This window comes from Podarcis gaigeae, assembly GCF_964106915.1.
Source record: "Podarcis gaigeae genome assembly, chromosome: 15".
Classification (NCBI taxonomy): domain Eukaryota; kingdom Metazoa; phylum Chordata; class Lepidosauria; order Squamata; family Lacertidae; genus Podarcis; species Podarcis gaigeae.
In genome coordinates, this window is record NC_139692.1 from 7,411,946 (window position 1) to 7,429,939 (window position 17,994).

Sequence of the window (17,994 nt, forward strand, 5' to 3'; positions counted from 1 at the left end):
ATGATAATTTTAAGGGCTTATTTCTGGCTGTTGATGATGGGATGTCGACCATGGATTCTGATATGGATTCATCACGGAAGGCGTGTTCTCCAATAAATGAGAGCACGTGTTGCGGTGTGGGCCACCGGGCCAGACCTCTTGTTGCCAGGCAGGTTAACAGTTGTTGCCTGGCATTGTGATTGGATAACCGGGTTGCTGGGGCAAATTGTATGTTGCAAATTGGGTGGGTGGGACCATGGTCTTTAAATATTGGTGCACTCTGGTTTCTCTTTCTCTTTGCAGAGTGCATCGGATCAGGAGCAATCTTCTCATTGTCTGGTTACATTTCTTTATTTTCCCCCTTCTATTTAATCCTCTCTAGTCCCTTAATTAATTTAATTTCCCTTTTTTCCTGTTTGATTTCTCACCCCACCCCTTTCCCTGCCCTGTGGGAAGATTCTCCCTGTATCTGTGAGCGCTGCCTGTGCGTAATCCTCCTGGGCTTGCCTTTCCCAATAGGGAGAGAGCCCCCATTAGGGGCTTTCTTTTGCAAAGAGGTTTTTCCCCATTTTTGCCTGTTTAATTGTGGGGCTAGTCAGGGCTGTTCCCAGCTTAGCTAGAATCACTTCGTTTATAGTATCCCCAAAGGTTGGCTTTATTTTGGGTGCATGCAGAGCTGTTGGCTGAGTTTTAATTTAGCCTTGGGTGGGAGCACTATATTGAGTTCCTTTAATATTGCAATGAGACAAAAAAGGCAGAGAGCAGAAGCATGGAGGCCTTCACGGCCTGCTCGGCCTGCACATATCATTCAGGCCTAAGCCTGCTACAGTTAGCAGTAGAGTAATTGTTAAGTCTCTGTGACATGTGACTCACTTTCTCTATAAGAATTTATCTGTTTGTTTGCAGGCTCACTTGTTGCTAATGTATATCTTAGACAGACAGAGTGGAGCCAGAGGCTCTCTGTGCCTCCAGTGAGCACTCTGTGTATGCTCTTTAACTATGCTGTTTCAGAACAAGTTTATTTTCTTCAAGTTTGTTTTGCCCTGATAGTGGCAATTGCCATTTTAGAGACGAACCATTGTGGCTTAGTGGCTAGAGCGCAGGACTAGGACCTGGGAGACAGGATTCATATCCCCCACTTAGCCATTGTTATCACAAAACAAAACAAGCTGCGCCTTTTGGACTATTCTGTTGCTGGATAGTTCGGCCCACTTGTTATATTGCTCCCAAAAAGAACTTTGGGTTTCTTGAGGAGGTGCTTCCCTCTAAAGGGCAAGCAGGGGTACCTGGACAGGCGGTGGGCTGCCTCGAGTTTGTTATCTCATTGGAAACATTTATGTCTGGCCTAGCAGGTGATCTTAGGGCTTGGCTCTAGAATTTGATGGCCTCTGGCAGCGTTTCTGGCCTGAATAGCATCCCCATGTGTGCACAAAGTATTGGTTTCACCTGTTCCTCACATTGTTTAGGTTTTTTCTTTTTGCAGACTATGACAGGGCCTTTGCAGATGCCTCCAGAGCTTGCCTCTCCTGCAGAGGATGACTTGTTGATGCCCCAGGTGCCTTCTTCCAGAAGGAAGCGTCTTCAGAGGCAGGAAAAAAGCGGAGCAGGGGTGATGCTTACACCTCCTTGCAGGTAAATCATCACTGGGCTCTGATGATGATTCAGACATCACCTTGGACCTCTCCAGGGGTCAGGGTCAGGCTGTTCCAGGTCTTTAGGGATCATCCTGGATAGCTCAGCTGGTCAGCGTATGGTGCCGGTAATGCCTAGGTTGCAGGATTGGTCCCTGTATGGGACAGCTGCACGCTCTCTCATCACTCTACCTGGACACTGAGGTCCAGCGCCAAGGGCCTTTCTGGTGGTTCCCTCTCTGTGAGAAGCCAAGTTACAGGGAACCAGGTGGAGGGCCTTCTCGGAAGTGGCACCTGCCCTGTGGTACACCCTCCCACCAGATGTCTACTACCAGACTTTTTAGAAGACATCTAAGGCAGCCCTGTCTAGGGAAGCCTTTAATGTTTGCTGCATTACTGTATTTTAATCTTTTGTTGGAAGCTGCCCAGAGTGGCTGGGGAAGCCCAGCCAGATGGATGGGGTACAAATAGATGATTATTATTATTATTATTATTATTATTATTATTATTATTATTATTATTTATATTGTGGGTGAGTGGACTAGATGATCCTCAGGGTCCCTTCCACCCCACTATTCTTTAAGTTACTATTCACTATGGGAATGTTAGATGCAGGGCTGCCATCATCCCCTCAGCTTGCTAGGATCGCAGGGACGGGGACATGTGGACCACTTGTGCAGTTCCACATTTCAAATGGAAATCCCCTGAGCAATAGTACCTTAAGCTGGTATGCAGGAAGCTGGCCCGGCAGCAGCTTTGTTGGGACTTTTTAGGGTTTCTGGCCGGCGTTGGCCCTGTAAATTTACACATCATGGTGGCAACACTAGGCAGGGCATTTTGCCCAATGTGGGGGCTAGGGGCTAGCAAGCAATAACTCAATACCTCTCGCCCATATTTCAAAAACAAAAACAAAACAAAACAAAAATCTTCCTTGAAAGCCTGGCCAAATGGTCATCTAGATAGGTCAGTGGTTTTGCGCTTGTGGGAAGGGTTTTCCCATGGTTTGGGATTCCGCTGGCTCTTCAGCCAGTGGCTCAGAATACAGCAACTCTAAGCCAGTCAGAGAGCTACCTGTGTTAGCAAGTTAGAAGGTTAGGAAGCAGCTTTCATTGGTCGTATGGTGGTATCCCCTTGATTCTCCTGATATTCCTATTTTCATTTATCCCTTTGGGGATCGTCCCTAGGAAAGCCCCATACAATCCCCCATATAATTCATCGCATCCCAAAGGCACCTCAGTGAATGACTCTCTGGAATTGTTCTGCAAAATTTGCATCTTTGGATCAGGCAGTTGAGCTTACCAACATATTGGAAGAGGGCCTTGTTGGCATTATGTGATATTGAATTAGCTGTCAGGTTGCTGCCGGTTCACCCTCAAGATTATAAGTAGTTGGGCTTAATTGGATGGTCCTTACATTTATAAGGCGATGCCAATGGGTTGCGCTATAGGCTGTGCAGCACTTGAGTCCTTTAGCGTCTTTCTGGATTGAACATTGTGAGTCAATACTCGTTTAACTGGGGGTATCGTTATGTGGATTATTTTACTGGCTGGTTCATGTGTCACCAGCCTCTGCTAAGGCTTACTGTACGCCCCTTTTATTCCCTGAGGAGCTGGGTGTTCCCAGTGGATAGGACAGTGGCTCCTACTGCCCCTTTTAACGTATTTGGGGGCTAGCTGGATACCGTTGCTCATACCTCTGCTTGCCTGTGGAAAAGCTGTTTGCCATGAAGGACGTTATTCTTGTAATACTTCCTCTGATAGCAAATGTTGCTTTGTCAGATTCTATCATTGCTAGGTCAGTTAAAAAAAAAAATGACATGCAGGGTGGTTGTTCCAGGCTGCCCCTTCCATTCCTCCTTGGCCAGGTGGGGTCTCATGGCCCAGGGTCCCTTCATCATCCTGTACAGTGGCCTTGAGCCTGGTAGGGCAAGGCAATCACATGTGACCTAACTTTTCTTGAGTTTTCCCCATTGTAGTGTCAGCGCACATCTGGACTGAGGAGTACAGGGACCGTCGGGTCTGTCTTGGTCTGATAACCAGGCAGTGTGAGGGTCCTGGCAAAATGGTCCTCATGCTTTGGCAGAGTCTCTGTCCCCCTTTTAAGTTCTTTCCAGCTGCACTGCTTAAGGTTTAATATTGCGTATCTGCTCGTTTTATTACGGGATCTTCTAATGTTTTCGCTGTCACTCTATCCTGTTTTCAGTTGGAGAGCTTCAGATCCTGGCCTCTGGACGCCCAGCTATAGCCGGATTTTCTGGAGCTCCTGTGGCGTTTTGGCAACAATTGATAATTAAGAGGAGTAGTAGCTTACATTTCCCCTTCTGCTTTCAGGCCTGGACTGATTTCTTAGCGTTTAGCTGGGAGTCCTCGGCCATTCAGAGGAACTTGCCTCCATCCTCTGAGCAGGACCTGCAGTAATTGGACTACCTGCTGCAGATTGTATGCACTGTTAAAACCATCAGAATTCAGTCTGCTGCAATGTCTGCCAGAGTAAAGCTTTAATTTTTCAGAGACCCTTCTAAAAGTGTGTCGTGCTCAGGGTCTCGGACGGTTGTAAAAGGCTCCAGCCTTCACAGGACTGCAGGCAGGAGGCCGGTCTATCTTGACCTATGCAGTATCTGCAGCAAGTTAAGACTTCTCTCCTGGTCCTAGATCTAGACGAGACTTCTTTCAGTATTCCATTGTAATTTTGGTGTACTGAGGGTTGGGGAAATTGTGTTGAAGCCAGCACAGGGCTGAGAGTTTGGAGGCTTATTGCCTCTGGATTTTTTCTCATCTGCTTTGGAGCTTGTCATAAGTGTCTGGAGCTCTAAGTCAGACCTAGTGGGCTGGGTTGCCATCATCAGGCTTCCAGTCACAGGTAAGGTGGGCCCTTGCCCTGTTATTGGATACCAGAAACATTTGGCTTTTCATTCCCCTGGGGGCTGGCTTGATCCTAGAAGTTGCTGGTTCTAGTGGGTTGCTCCTTCGGGATATATGCGTTCCCCTTTTGGAGTTGAGACTTGTAGTGCGCAACTCCAAAACTGACCAGCTGGGTCGGGGGGAAGTTGTCCGCCTCCCAGCGACTGGGGAGGTGGGCCCATGCCCAGTCAAGGATGTAAGGAAGTACTTGGCCTTGAGCCTCCTGGGGACGGCCCCCTACTCATGCATGAAAATAGTCACTCTTTGGCGCGACACCAGTTCACAAAAGTCATGCATATGGCCATCTCTGCTTGTGGGATCTCAGCCTCTGGTTTCGCCCCTCATTCCTTTCGCATAGGTGCAGCGACTATGGCGGCCCATTGGGGCTTCTCAGCCGCCAGGATCAAGGATTTGGGGAGATGGAAATTGTATGCTTTCAAGGGTTAAGTGCGAAACAAAATGCTGAGTTTGGTACTTATGCTTGTTTGTTTCAACCCTTGCAGATCCCACGCTGGTCCGCGTCTGGATAGTGGGACACAGCATCGTTCATTGGGCTGGCAGCAGAGCGAGGCAGTCTGCAAAGGGAGCGTGTCCCGGCCTCCCACAGCACATGCAAGTGTCATGGTTTTCCAGACGTGGAATGTCATGGGGAGAGTTTATGCCGCTGATTGGTCGCCGGCTGCTCTCGGACCTCCCCACCCTATGGCCATAGTGGTGCAGCTGGGGGAAAAATGATGTGGCAACTATTGATTGCCTTGCTTTGCACACCTCAATCCAAAAGAGATTTGGAGGCATTGGCAGCCTTATTACCTTCAGTGAGAATAATTTGGTCTCACCTGTTGCAGAGGCAAACCTGGCGCGGTGTTTCCCGCCCGGAGGCCGCTGAAAGGGCCAGGAAGCGCATTAACTCTGCTGTTTGTGTGAAGGTATTGGAGCTGGGTGGTTTGGTATTTCGCACCCAGACATTAATTTTAAGGCTGAGGCCCTTTACCGGGCAGATGGAGTGCACCTCTCCGATTTGGGGAATGATGTTTGGCTGGATGCGGTGGCTACTAAATTGGGTTCATGGTTGGGTTTGTGAGTGGTTGGCGGTGAGCGTTAGAGCTCGTGTGGCGGTTAGGCATTGGTTATAATATGCTGGTGGTGGAGGGGTCAGGCTGGGCTTGCCCCTCCCATTGCGCTGAAGGGAATTCCGTTAAAGGAATCCTGGGGCTTGCCATGATTTCGTCCAATCCCTGTCATGGGACCAGGGCCGCCCAATCCCTGTCATGGGAATCCTTGTCATAGGATCTGGGCCGGCAAGCTTTCGGGGAGCTGCTGGGGTGAGCGGCGTGGGTCCAACGCTTAGCTCAAATGACCCCCAGTTTGACTTTCTCTTCTACTGGCTACCGATCGGACCTCGGGATGTCAGTTCTGTCCCAGGCGGGGGGACAGATAGTCATAACCAATGTCTAAACAACCACTCACTGATTTTGTATTTTAATAAAGTTGTGGCCAAAATAGTGCCCAAAAACCAAAACTAAATTACGTATTATGTGTGAAGTTATTTGAGGGGTGGCCTGGGGACCTACACACGCAAGGCGTGTTCTCCAATAAATGAGAGCACGTGTTGCGGTGTGGGCCACCGGGCCAGACCTCTTGTTGCCAGGCAGGTTAACAGTTGTTGCCTGGCATTGTGATTGGATAACCGGGTTGCTGGGGCAAATTGTATGTTGCAAATTGGGTGGGTGGGACCATGGTCTTTAAATATTGGTGCACTCTGGTTTCTCTTTCTCTTTGCAGAGTGCATCGGATCACCCGCCCGCCCGCCCTCTTTTCCGGTTGACCTTGCTTTGCCTGTCATGGGGTCGTCTGCCTTGGCGTAGGGGCCTAGTAGGAATTTTGCCATTTGGTGATTGGCTGTGCCATTTGGTTTTTGCCTACTACTCAGCAATTCGTCACAACTTGTAAGGTTGCGGTTAGGCATTGGTTATAATATGCTGGTGGTGGAGGGGTCAGGCTGGGCTTGCCCCTCCCATTGCGCTGAAGGGAATTCCGTTAAAGGAATCCTGGGGCTTGCCATGATTTCGTCCAATCCCTGTCATGGGACCAGGGCCGCCCAATCCCTGTCATGGGAATCCTTGTCATAGGATCTGGGCCGGCAAGCTTTCGGGGAGCTGCTGGGGTGAGCGGCGTGGGTCCGACGCTTAGCTCAAATGACCCCCAGTTTGACTTTCTCTTCTACTGGCTACCGATCGGACCTCGGGATGTCAGTTCTGTCCCAGGCGGGGGGACAGATAGTCATAACCAATGTCTAAACAACCACTCACTGATTTTGTATTTTAATAAAGTTGTGGCCAAAATAGTGCCCAAAAACCAAAACTAAATTACGTATTATGTGTGAAGTTATTTGAGGGGTGGCCTGGGGACCTACACACGCAACTGCAATCATTGGCCTGGTTTGGTTTGAGGCTGGCCCACTCCCCTTGTCCTCCACCATAACCTTGAGGAAGAGGAGAACGGAAGCCTACCTCACTGCCATCTTGCTTCCATCTTCTGCTCTCCATTTCCGTCACGGTGTTCCGTTGTGCCACATGACCCGGAAAGCTGTCTGTGGACAAACACCAACTCCCTTGGCCTGAAGCAAGATGAGTGCCATACCCCGTAGTCGCCTTTGACTGGACTTAACCATCCAGGAATCCTTTACCTTTACCTTTTTACCTGAGATATGTTGGGATGTGTCCCAGGATCCATCACTCTAACCCCATGTGATGCAGAGGAGATTGCAGGAAAGCTGACTGGTTAATTTCAGTGCCATTGGTATAATTTGCCTTACCTGTCACTGATATGAAGGATGCTAAATGTCTTATTGCCCATAACTGAGGTTGGTGAGGGATGGAGAATGCTGTGAAGGCATAGGGCGGGGAAATGGGGCCCCATGAAGGAATAGGGTGGGGAAATGGGACACAGTGGCCCGTTTGCTCTGTGTGCATGCATGCATGTGCATGCAGAACGTCCCAAAACAGAAATGCGGGTGAACAAAATGAGAGGTGTGCACACTGCATGCTTAAATCAGACATTAGGATTCTTTGCCAATTCCAGCACTTATTCTGTCTCACTCAGAAGCTTCTGTTTCCATGGCTTCTGTAATTAAAATGCGACTTACACCACAACTGTTCAGTTTTATGATCTAGTTACAGACACATGTGAGATCAAAGAAACCCGAGGCAGGTTTGAGCAATGATGGATGATAAGATTATGGCTTCAGCTGGGGTCCAGGTGTTTTAAGGCAACTGCTTCTCTACTCTTTAGCACAAGCAGCAGACAAAGTGATAAGGAATGGACTCTGGGGTTGCCAAGGATTTCAGCCTTGGCCAGCCTGTTTTTGGACAATTATACTCATTAGCTGCAGGCCCCCAGAGAGCACACAGCTGTATTGCCTGGGGTTGATGGGAGCTGTAGTTCAAGACTTCTGGAGGGCACCGGAAGTTGGCAAAGGCTGGATCATCTAGTCCAATCTCCTGCAATGCAGGAACAACAACACATAAGGTGCAGAAGTCACTTACACAAACATGTTTAGTGGGAAGGAGACAAACCAGGATGATACCTAGAAAACTGCAAGATCTACATTTTTCTCACCAAGGTGATCACTGCCTGAACACGCCAGGTTTTAAGCCAGGAGCACATCTGCTCTGCTGAAACCATTTCATGGGTGATCAAAATGAAGCCCTTTCTTATTTCTTTCAGGAGGTGGTTTTTTTCCTTTTTCCTTTTTTTTACAGGTAGCAGGTGTGCTTTCCTCATAATGAAGTCACAGCTTCTGCTTCCTAGTGGCTCCTGTATGGCAGAAAGAATGCATGCAAGGAGGTGAGCACACGCCTGAGTGCACATTATGCGCAGCATCTGCCACGAGCAAATAGTCCAATCTGCTTGTCACAGCCAGGAACCTGGAACAAGGGAGGAATTTAATTTTGTTTTGCCATCCTTTGGGCTTGTCGCTTTCATCTTAATTAAGAGCTGCAGTCGCAGCCTCATCGTTCCACTTGCCAAAGTCAGGGGTCTCCTGCCAGGGGTCACTTCACACATGTCCATTCTCAGCGAGGTCACATCGGTGTGCAAACTCCCTGGTCCTGGTGAATTCCCTATTATTTCACCAGCTCCTCTCTCAATTGTGTGCTTTGCTGGACGCTTGAGGCTACTAGATGGGAAGCACTGTAGCTCAGTCATAGAGCCTTGGCTGTGCATGTGGAACAAGCATGTCTCACATCCCAGCATCTCCAGCTAGGGCAGGATAGGACCCCTGCCTGAAACCCTGGCAAGTCAGCGTAGATGATACCAAGCTCCATCTGCACCCCACGGCAGTCACTTAATATTTGCCAGTTGTTGTAAACAAAATCTGCCCCCTTTCCCTTATGGGGTATCCGAGAGCCAGCATAGAGTCCTTACATGGGTTCCCTATTGGTAGGAGAAAATAACAGAGGCCAACCAGAGAATATTGAGAAGCAAAGCAGCTAGTAAGCCTTATCTTTATTGAACAGTTGCAACAGGGTGCTCCCCTCACATGCAGGAGGATGGAGGAGGACCCAGAACCAAGGTGTGCCTGCCCTTATATACTGTAGACATTTTAAATTCCCTGCCCTAGAGCTCAAGAGCACCCCTTCATACATCATACATACATCACTGAAGGGGTGTAACCCAAGTCCATTCCCCACAAACATCATACCTACATCACAGAAAAGGTGGTCTACAACAGAAATTTGAGTGCAGTTGTTTTTCCTGTTTGCCAGGTTATCTGATAATGCCTTATCTGATTGCCTTTCCTGGTAGTCTGCCCATTGCTTTGAAACGGTGATTACCCAATTCCTGTAACAGGGAAGGTTTTTTCACCTCCGTCCTTGCAGAGAAACATTTGGTCAGCCTGGGAGTCAAAATGGTTTCAGGACTGTCTTCCTGCGCTGCTTCAGACATGTGGTTTATATCTTTATGTACGTGTTTGCATGGTACATTTATGAACATTTATTATATATCTAAGACCTTAAAATTGTTATAACACAGTGAATATCAGTTGATGTTGCAACTAGTCCCTGTGACAAAGGCTCTTGTGACTCAAAGACTTCTTTTGTGGCCCAAATTCTCCGGGATTCTCTTGCCTCTGAAACCAAGCAAGACCCAGCCTTGCTATGTTTGTGACATATGTCAAAAGTTTAGTGCCCCATTTTATTTCCACAGTTTTGAAGGTCTTATTGGACTTTTTAAAAAAATACTTTCTTATATCTGCCCTGTGTTTTGTAGCCTATTTTTGCACACCATTTGGGTATTCTCTGAATGTAAAGCAGTTTAGGAACCACAAAAGAGAAACTCAGAAAGAGAGAGAACACACAGTTGCAATCGAAATTATTCAACCCCCGTTGCAAATCATGTTTATTATCAAAATTTTCAGACTTTCGGCTGTTTGCAATGAGCAAATCAAACAAAAGCAATAGAAATAGCTCGACCCAATGGTTGCTTCAAGTGGTTTCCCCAAATTTGGCTGAAAATGCAACTTATACTGGCTTTTGTTTGATTTGCTCATTGCAAACAGCTGAAAGTCTGAAAAATTTTGATAATAAAACTGATTTGCAATGGGGCTTGAATAATTTCGATTGCAGCTGTGGATAACATAGGTAGCTAGACAAAAAAAAAGCCAGTGTTCTAAATTATCATTGCCTATAGTAGCTTCCGCCAGCCTGGTGCCCTTCAGAAGTTGTTGTACTCCAACAATCCCAACTCTGGAAAGCACCCACCGGCTTGCAGCAGGCTGGCCCGCTGGCTGATTTTCATAGCAGTTCTCAAAGAAAATAAAAAAATAAATAAAGAAATATTCAAGACAGTGTGACTCTGGTTTTTACAAATTTATTTATACATAAAAACATGAAATCAAGTCTACATTGGTCACCAGAAATAACGTGTAAAAATAAATAAATAAATAAATAACCACCAAGAGCTCAATGGAAAGGGGGGGGGGAGAGAAAAGACAGTGATAATATTAATATGTACAGCCTGAATTCTGGCTTCACCCAGGTGAGCCAGGGAGGCAACATGCTGGCAATGCGGACTATCAGTTTCAAACACGGCATTGGTGCAAAGGCATCAGTCATTAGGGGGTGTTCACATATCACATTCAGTGGGTTTGCCGTCTGGGCACCTGTGTACAGAAGTAGCTGGGCTGTACACTCATACGGTTATTCACATGTAACAATCAATGAATGCAGTGGCGTAGCGTCGGTTGCTAGTGCCCAGGGCAAGGTGCAAAAGGGTGTTGTGCTGCAGTTTACCCGTAGCATGCCCACAGGAACCTCCACAGGTCTGGCCCAGGAGCCAGCATGCTTCCGGCCAAAGCTTGCGTGGCTGCTTCTGTATCCACACTGGGCGCTCCAGTGGCACCCTGCTGTGCCTACAGCTGCCTGCTCCTGTATGGGGGCCTTGTCTGGAGGCTCTGCGGTGGCCCGGGGACAAGAGGGAGCTGAGGGGGCTGCCTGGCGCAGCAGCAACCCAGCGTGACCAGCAGCAGCAGGAGCCATGGTGTAAGAAAAGTGTGTCATGCCATCCCTAGGCGCTGAAAGGGACGGGCACTGAGAGGGGGCTTTGCCCCAGCAGGGGAAGGCCTGCCCAGCTGCCCGCTCTCCCCTCGCAGCCCGTCCGGCTGCCCAGGCAACATGCACGCTGCACATTACCGGGCCAGAAAAGGGAGCCACCTCCCTGCCAGTCATCTTCAGGACTGCCGCGGCTCAGTTGTGCCCTCCTGAATATGCACCCGGGGTGGTGGCCCCTGCTGCCCCCCCCGCCACGTTACACCTCTGAATACGTGAACAGCCTGTGCACCTGTGCACACCAGTAGCTGAGCTGTACAAATAAACACGTGCACACTCTTTCACACAAACACTTGTACAAGTGTAGGGGCAGCCGGTACCTGTGTTCAGCGGAACATGTGAACAAGTCTATTGTCACATTAGACTGGGTGTAGGTGTGTGCATGGCTGGTGAGACTGGGGGTTCTCTGTACCCCCTTAATGCTTTATGGGATTGACACAAAGTCTTACACTTCCAGGATCGCTAATGTAAATAAATTATTTACTTTTCTTGTAGCACGCTGATATAGGCCACATCCACACCGTTCATTTAAAGCTCTACAATACTACTTTAAACAGGCATGGCTTCCCCCAAAGAATTCTGGGAGCTGTAGTTTGTTAAGGGTGCTGAGAGTTGTTTGGAGGTCCTTATTCCTCTCCCAGAACTACAATTCCTAGAGTAGTTAAAAAACCAATCCCTCTTCACAGGGAGCGATGGGAATTGGAGCTCTGTGAGGAGAAAAGGGGTCTCCTAATAACTCTGAGCGCTCTTTAACAAACAACACTTCCCATAATTGTTTGGCAGGATCCACGACTGTTTGAAGTGGCAATGAAACCATTTTAAATACATGCCAACGTGGCTGTAGACAAAAGGGAGATGAAGGAGAAATCTGTTTCAGTTTGTGTTATACTAGGGGCTGCCTCTGAAGACGGGATGGAAACTTTGGGTGGTGCAGGCTGCTCACTGGGGCAAGACAGTTTGAGCCCGAATGCACTGGCTGCCAATGAATTTCTGGGATCAGTTCAAAGTGCTGGTTTTGACCTTTAAAGCCTTAAATAGCTCAGGACCAAAATAACTTCCCATATGAACCAAGCCAGACCCTGTGATCGTCATCTGAGATCCTTTTTTGTGTGCTCGCTTCATGAGGGCCCCGGAGAGTGGCAACACAGGAATAGGCCTTTTTTGTGGTGGCTCCCCACCTTCATGACATATCTTTAGATGCCATGGGAAAATGTTTCTCTATAACCCAGGCCTCTGGCTGATTAAATACTCTACGGTCTGTGAAATGTATTTGTGGAAGGGAGGTATTGGTTTGTTTTTGTTGTATGATGTATTTTGTGTTCTCATTTTGTATTTTCATGTTGTGAACCGTCCTGTGATCTTTGGATGAAGGGTGGTATACCAATTTGACAAATAAGAACAATAAAAATAATAATTTGAATGTAAACCCACCTTATTCCCAGTTCCTGAAATATAATACAAACAAAAACACAGTTAACTTTCAAGTTCACACGTCTCTAATCCCCCCGCCTGCAAAAACCACAAGCCCAAAATGTGTACAAAAATGCATACATTATTGGAAAGTGTGGAGTGAAATGCATACATTGGTGAAAATAACATATAAAAATGCATCATACCAGGGGAAATGGCTTGCAAAAAATGTGCATGTATTGTTAGGTGATGACATGTACACTGAAATACAGGTGAATTTTAGCAAGGACCAGTGTTTCGCAAACCTCTGCAGACATGTGGAGAACTGAAGGTATGACTGGGATAATGAGAAGCTGCAACTGAAAAAGACAGATTCATCCATTCCTAAGTCACAATCAAAGCAATTTGAACAGCAACTGGAAGGACTCATAGCAAGCTTTGGCACCGCAGGGCTCCTGCTGAGGCCCACACCCGTTAGGGGTCCATTGCTAATCCTCAGAGCTTCCTTGAACTCCTCCTTCTCCTCCTACCTGTTTCTTCCTGATCACCTGCCCTCTCCACGAGAGCAAGGGGCAAAATGAGCAAGGTGGACCAGTACCTTCCACAAACTTGACTCCTCTCGCCTCCTCTCAGAGTTGGTGCATATATGACAGAGGAGGAGAGGCACATAAAATGAGCAGCAGAAACAGCGAGGAGGAAAGAGGGGTGAAAAAAATATAGGCTTGAGCACCCAGCCCAAGGACCCCTCAAAATAAGAAAAGGGCATAGATTCCCCATCACAGCATACTTTTAATCCATGCTTACGAAATATTGGCGCAGGGAGAATTCTAGTCCATATTAGAAGTGGTCCAGATGTGGCACGGACACCATTCTTCTGTATCACAGGACAGTTGTGTCTGGCTTGTAATGCATATCAGAACTGGTGAAGGACAAAATGGCTGCCCCCCCCCCCACCCAGGAAAACCACTGACTGGGCTAGCTGGTTGCACGAAAGCTGACTTGAAAGCATAAACATCAATTCTATGGGGATGAGGACACCTCAGGAAAGTATGTGGGGATGGGGATGAGCTGCCCCCTCACTCCTGAGGGGCCGGGCCTCCTTAGGGCAGGTCTTGCAGCTTCTTCCTGATGCACGTGACATCACATGCGTGTGTCACACATGTGAAGTCACATGCATGTGACAAACCTCCGACCTCCCCAAGTTAGGCAGAACTTGATGCCTCTGCTTGAAAGTGAGGCTTGTATTGGTGTGTGATCAATGTATTAGATGTGTGATCAATGTATTAGAATATTTGGATATTAAAATTGATAAACCAGCAGCTATTATGTTGGTAGACGCGGAAAAAGCTTTTGATAACGTGTCCTGGAAGTTTATGAAAAAATTAATGGAAGAAATCGGACTGGGAGAAAATATTTGTAAAGGAATAAATGCCATCTACTCAGAACAATATGCAAAATTGATCATCAACGGAAGAATTACTGAGGAGTGCAAAATAAACAAGGGAACCAGACAGGGCTGCCCACTGTCTCCACTGATATTTATATTGGTGATGGAAGTATTGAACAATCAGATAAGAAGGGATCAGCTTGTTAAAGGCAACACTCTGGGAAACAAAACATATAAAATTAAAGCTTTCGCGGACGATCTACTCGTTATGACTGAAAACCCTAAAGAAAGTCTGAAAAGAGTGCTGGAACTGATTAAAGAATTTGGAGAAGTGGCAGGCTTTAAGCTGAATATTACAAAAACAAAAATGCTTGTTAAAAATGTAACCACAGAAGAAAAGGATGACTTAGAAAAAATATTGGGCTTGAAAATCTCTTCAAAAGCGAAATACTTGGGTATTTGGATCACCCCCAAGAACATAAACTTATTTCAGGATAATTACACCAAAACTTGGCTAGAGATTAGAAAAAACTTGGTAACCTGGAATAAACTAAAATTAACATTTCTCGGTAGGATTTCCATTATAAAGATGAATGTGCTTCCAAAATTAATCTTTTTATTTCAAATGATTCCGATACTCGGTGAAGCAGGTTGTCTCAAGATATGGCAAAGAGAAATTTCCAAATTTTTGTGGGAAGGGAAGAAACCCAGGATTAAACACCTGATCTTAATAGACATAAAAGAGAGAAGAGGCTTTTCCCTACCCGACCTAAAACTTTATTATGAGGCAGCCTGTTTCACCTGGTTAAAAGATTGGTGCACGTTGCAGGATCCGGACCTCCTGGACCTGGAAGGTTTTGACAACCGTTGGGGATGGCACGCCTACCTAATATATGGAAAAGCGAAAATTCATAAAAAATTTACCAACCATATAATAAGAAAGTCACTCTTTGCTGTATGGGAAAAATATAAAAACCTGATGGAGCCTAAAGTCCCGTGGTGGACTTCTCCAGTAGAAGCCATAGCAGTAAAACGGAAAAATACTCAGGAAAGCTGGCCAACATATAAAATACTTCTAAAAAATGAAGATAACCAAATAAAATTTAAAAAATTTGAGGAAATAAGAGAACACATTTCAGACTGGTTCCAATACCATCAGTTATTTGAAAAATTTAAATCTGACAAACAAAAGGGGTTCTCAGTAGAAACTTCCCGATTCGAATCTGATCTTGTAAATTCTAAAAGAAAAACTCTTTCCAAAACTTACCAGTGGTAACAGTGGCAATGGTGAGGTGGTCTCAGGATTTTGGCGATTCAATAACCATGGCCCAATGGGAAAATTTATGGAAGATCAATTGGAAATTCACAAATTGTTACACGATTAGAGAGAACTTTCAAAAAATGCAACATCGATGGTATCTAACACCATGGAAACTCTCAAAAATGTATAAAAATGTGTCAAGTAATTGTTGGAGATGCGGAGACTCAGGAACATTCTACCATATGTGGTGGATATGTAGGAAAATACAGGTATTCTAGGAGAGTATACATGTAGAACTGCAAAAAATGCTAAAGATCTCATTCAATAAAAAACCAGAGGCCTACCTCCTGGGAATAACAGATTTGGATATTCCACAAAAGAGGAAGGGTATCTTTTTATATGCGACGGCGGCAGCAAGAGTTTTGATCGCAGCAAAATGAAAGAGTAATGAAATCCCCTCTATACAAGATTGGATCCAAAAGCTGACAGAATATGCTGAATTAGATGGTTTATCAGAAAAAATAAAGAATAAATCCAAACAGGAATTTGTTTCTAAATGGGAGGTTTTCAAAGAATATCTGAAAAATAAATATAGTAGTTTAAATTCTGTTGCAGCATTCGAGGAACTTCAGTAATAGTTGCTAGGTAGAGAGAAGAAATTAGATTTATTGAGAATAAGTTTAATTATGAAAAAAATGTGTATTGGCAATAAGTAATTTGAACTTGAAATATGGAATAGACGGGAAGTTGGGTCTTTAGTGTTAAGACCAATAGATGTTTTATTGTTTGCCAAGAAAATTATGTGTCTATGGTTATTTTTGTAATTTGTGTGTAATTTGGTACTTGTGTTTTTGTGTGTGTGTGTTTTCTTGTTTTTTCTTGTTGTATAAATAAATATTTTTTTAAATAATAAATAAATAAATAAATAAATAAATAAATAAAGTGAGGCTTGGAGGACCACATTTGGCCCCAAGGCCCACAAGTTCCCGTCCTCTATTTGAGAGGTACGTCACACATTTATTCCCATTTTAGAGATGAGGGTAGGAAATAGTGCCTATATAAAAGCAATGCCACCACACGTGACTATAGCACCCAGTGCTACAGTCTCATTTGCCTAGAAAGTACTAATCCTTACCTTCATTGTTAAAACAGGACTAATCATGGCGGCCTCTCAAATTTGTTAGGAGGACAAGCAGAGTAAGACAGCAATGCATCCTCCGAATGAAAAATGCTATAAAAATACTAGTGATGGTGGTTCTAGGTTCACACCCAGGGCGAGAACTTGCACACAAGATTTGAGGCTGTGCTTTACAGCTGGGAACGTGTGCTCCAGGTACAGATCGGCTCTTTATTAAGTGGGGATGGCTTTGGACTCACACATGTGCTGGAGCAATACTTGTAGTAGCAATAGGGCCAATTTGCTGGCCAGATCCCAGAGCTCAGCTGCACAGCGGCAGAAAGACAATGCCCAGATGGCCTATCCTGTGGTGCAGAAATACTGTACATGGATTGCCTGCATGTTGGCTAGCATTTCAGTCAGAGCCATCTTTCCCAGAGGGCTTAGTGGTGTGTTGTGCCAGGGCGCCGGCCTCTCAGGGGCGCCCCAGCGAGTGGGGGAGCTGCGCGGCTTTGCTGGTGGCCTCCCCTTTCCCTACACGCCAGCCAGCTGCACCCCACCAACCATAAGGCTGGTGGGCATGCAGCTTCCCTCCCAAGCCTCTGCGGGGATCGCTCTCCTCCCGAGAAGGCTTGGGAGGGGTGCTACTTCACTCCCAAACCTCTGTGGGGATCACTCTCCCGCAGTGGCATGGGGGAGAGTTGCGCCCCCCTCAGATAGAGGAAGGAGAAAGGTTGTTTTCTGCTGCTCCAGAGAAGCGGACACGGAGCAATGGTTCCAAACTACAAGAAAAAAGATTCCACCTAAACATTAGGAGGAACTTCCTGACAGTGAGAGCTGTTCGACAGTGGAATTTGCTGCCAAGGAGCGTGGTGGAGTCTTCTTCTTTGGAGGTCTTTAAGCAGAGGCTTGACAACCATATGTCAGGAGTGCTCTGATGGTGTTTCCTGCTTGGCAGGGGGTTGGACTCGATGGCCCTTGTGGTCTCTTCCAACTCTATGATTCTATGATTCTATGAGATGGCTGGCAGTGTGCAGCTATGGCCACCCCAACACTATCTGTGGTAATTTGGGTGGCGCTGGGCGGATATTTGCACCCCAGCGCTGCATCTGCTAAAGGCGGCCCTGATTTCAGTAGTAAACCACCCAGTGGATTCAGATATAAATTTAGCCCTGTGGAGAGAGGGACCGTCCTTGCGTGCAATCTGGGTTCTTCAGCAGGAATGTATAAGGGCTTATTTTCAACTTAGGGCAGGGTGACATAGCATACTGACCCAAATACAGCCTTCATACAATCCAGGGTGGGAAGTTTTTTGGGGGGAGGGGGAGTGTGTGTTGTTATATTTGGGTCACTACAGTATTTTTTCAACAAATACCTGTGTGTTTATCAAGGCATTGCAGTTGTGGGAGGGTGGCACACTTTGAGTCTTGGAGTACAGCTGTGTGTGTGTGTGAAAAGCAATGCGGGGGCTGGGACTTTGGGAAATATTTGCACAGAAAGTTAGTGGGTGGAGAAAGGATTAAGTTCTCCCTGTCACGGGTCCTCTCTAGCATAATGCTTATGAAATGTTTATGAACACAGGGTTGGGAGCCTGAATTGTCTCAAGACTTCAGGAAAAGAGGAAGGCCATTGTGTTCAGCCTTCTAATTCAAGGCCTCGTACACTGTTAAAATGCAGAGCTCTACAAATCACTTTGAAATT

The 17,994-nt window shown here is 46.3% G+C and overlaps 1 protein-coding gene and 1 long non-coding RNA gene across 2 annotated transcripts in view; both read left to right on the forward strand.

Moving 5' to 3' along the window:
* LOC310832095 (beta-4C adrenergic receptor-like) overlaps window positions 1-17,994 on the forward strand; it is a 685,807-nt gene that overhangs the window by 290,342 nt on the left and 377,471 nt on the right. The window lies entirely within an intron of this gene.
* On the forward strand, window positions 273-6,034 carry LOC310832799. Its single transcript, XR_014558447.1, has 2 exons — window positions 273-1,611; window positions 5,014-6,034. It is a non-coding gene; the product is annotated as an uncharacterized lncRNA (long non-coding RNA).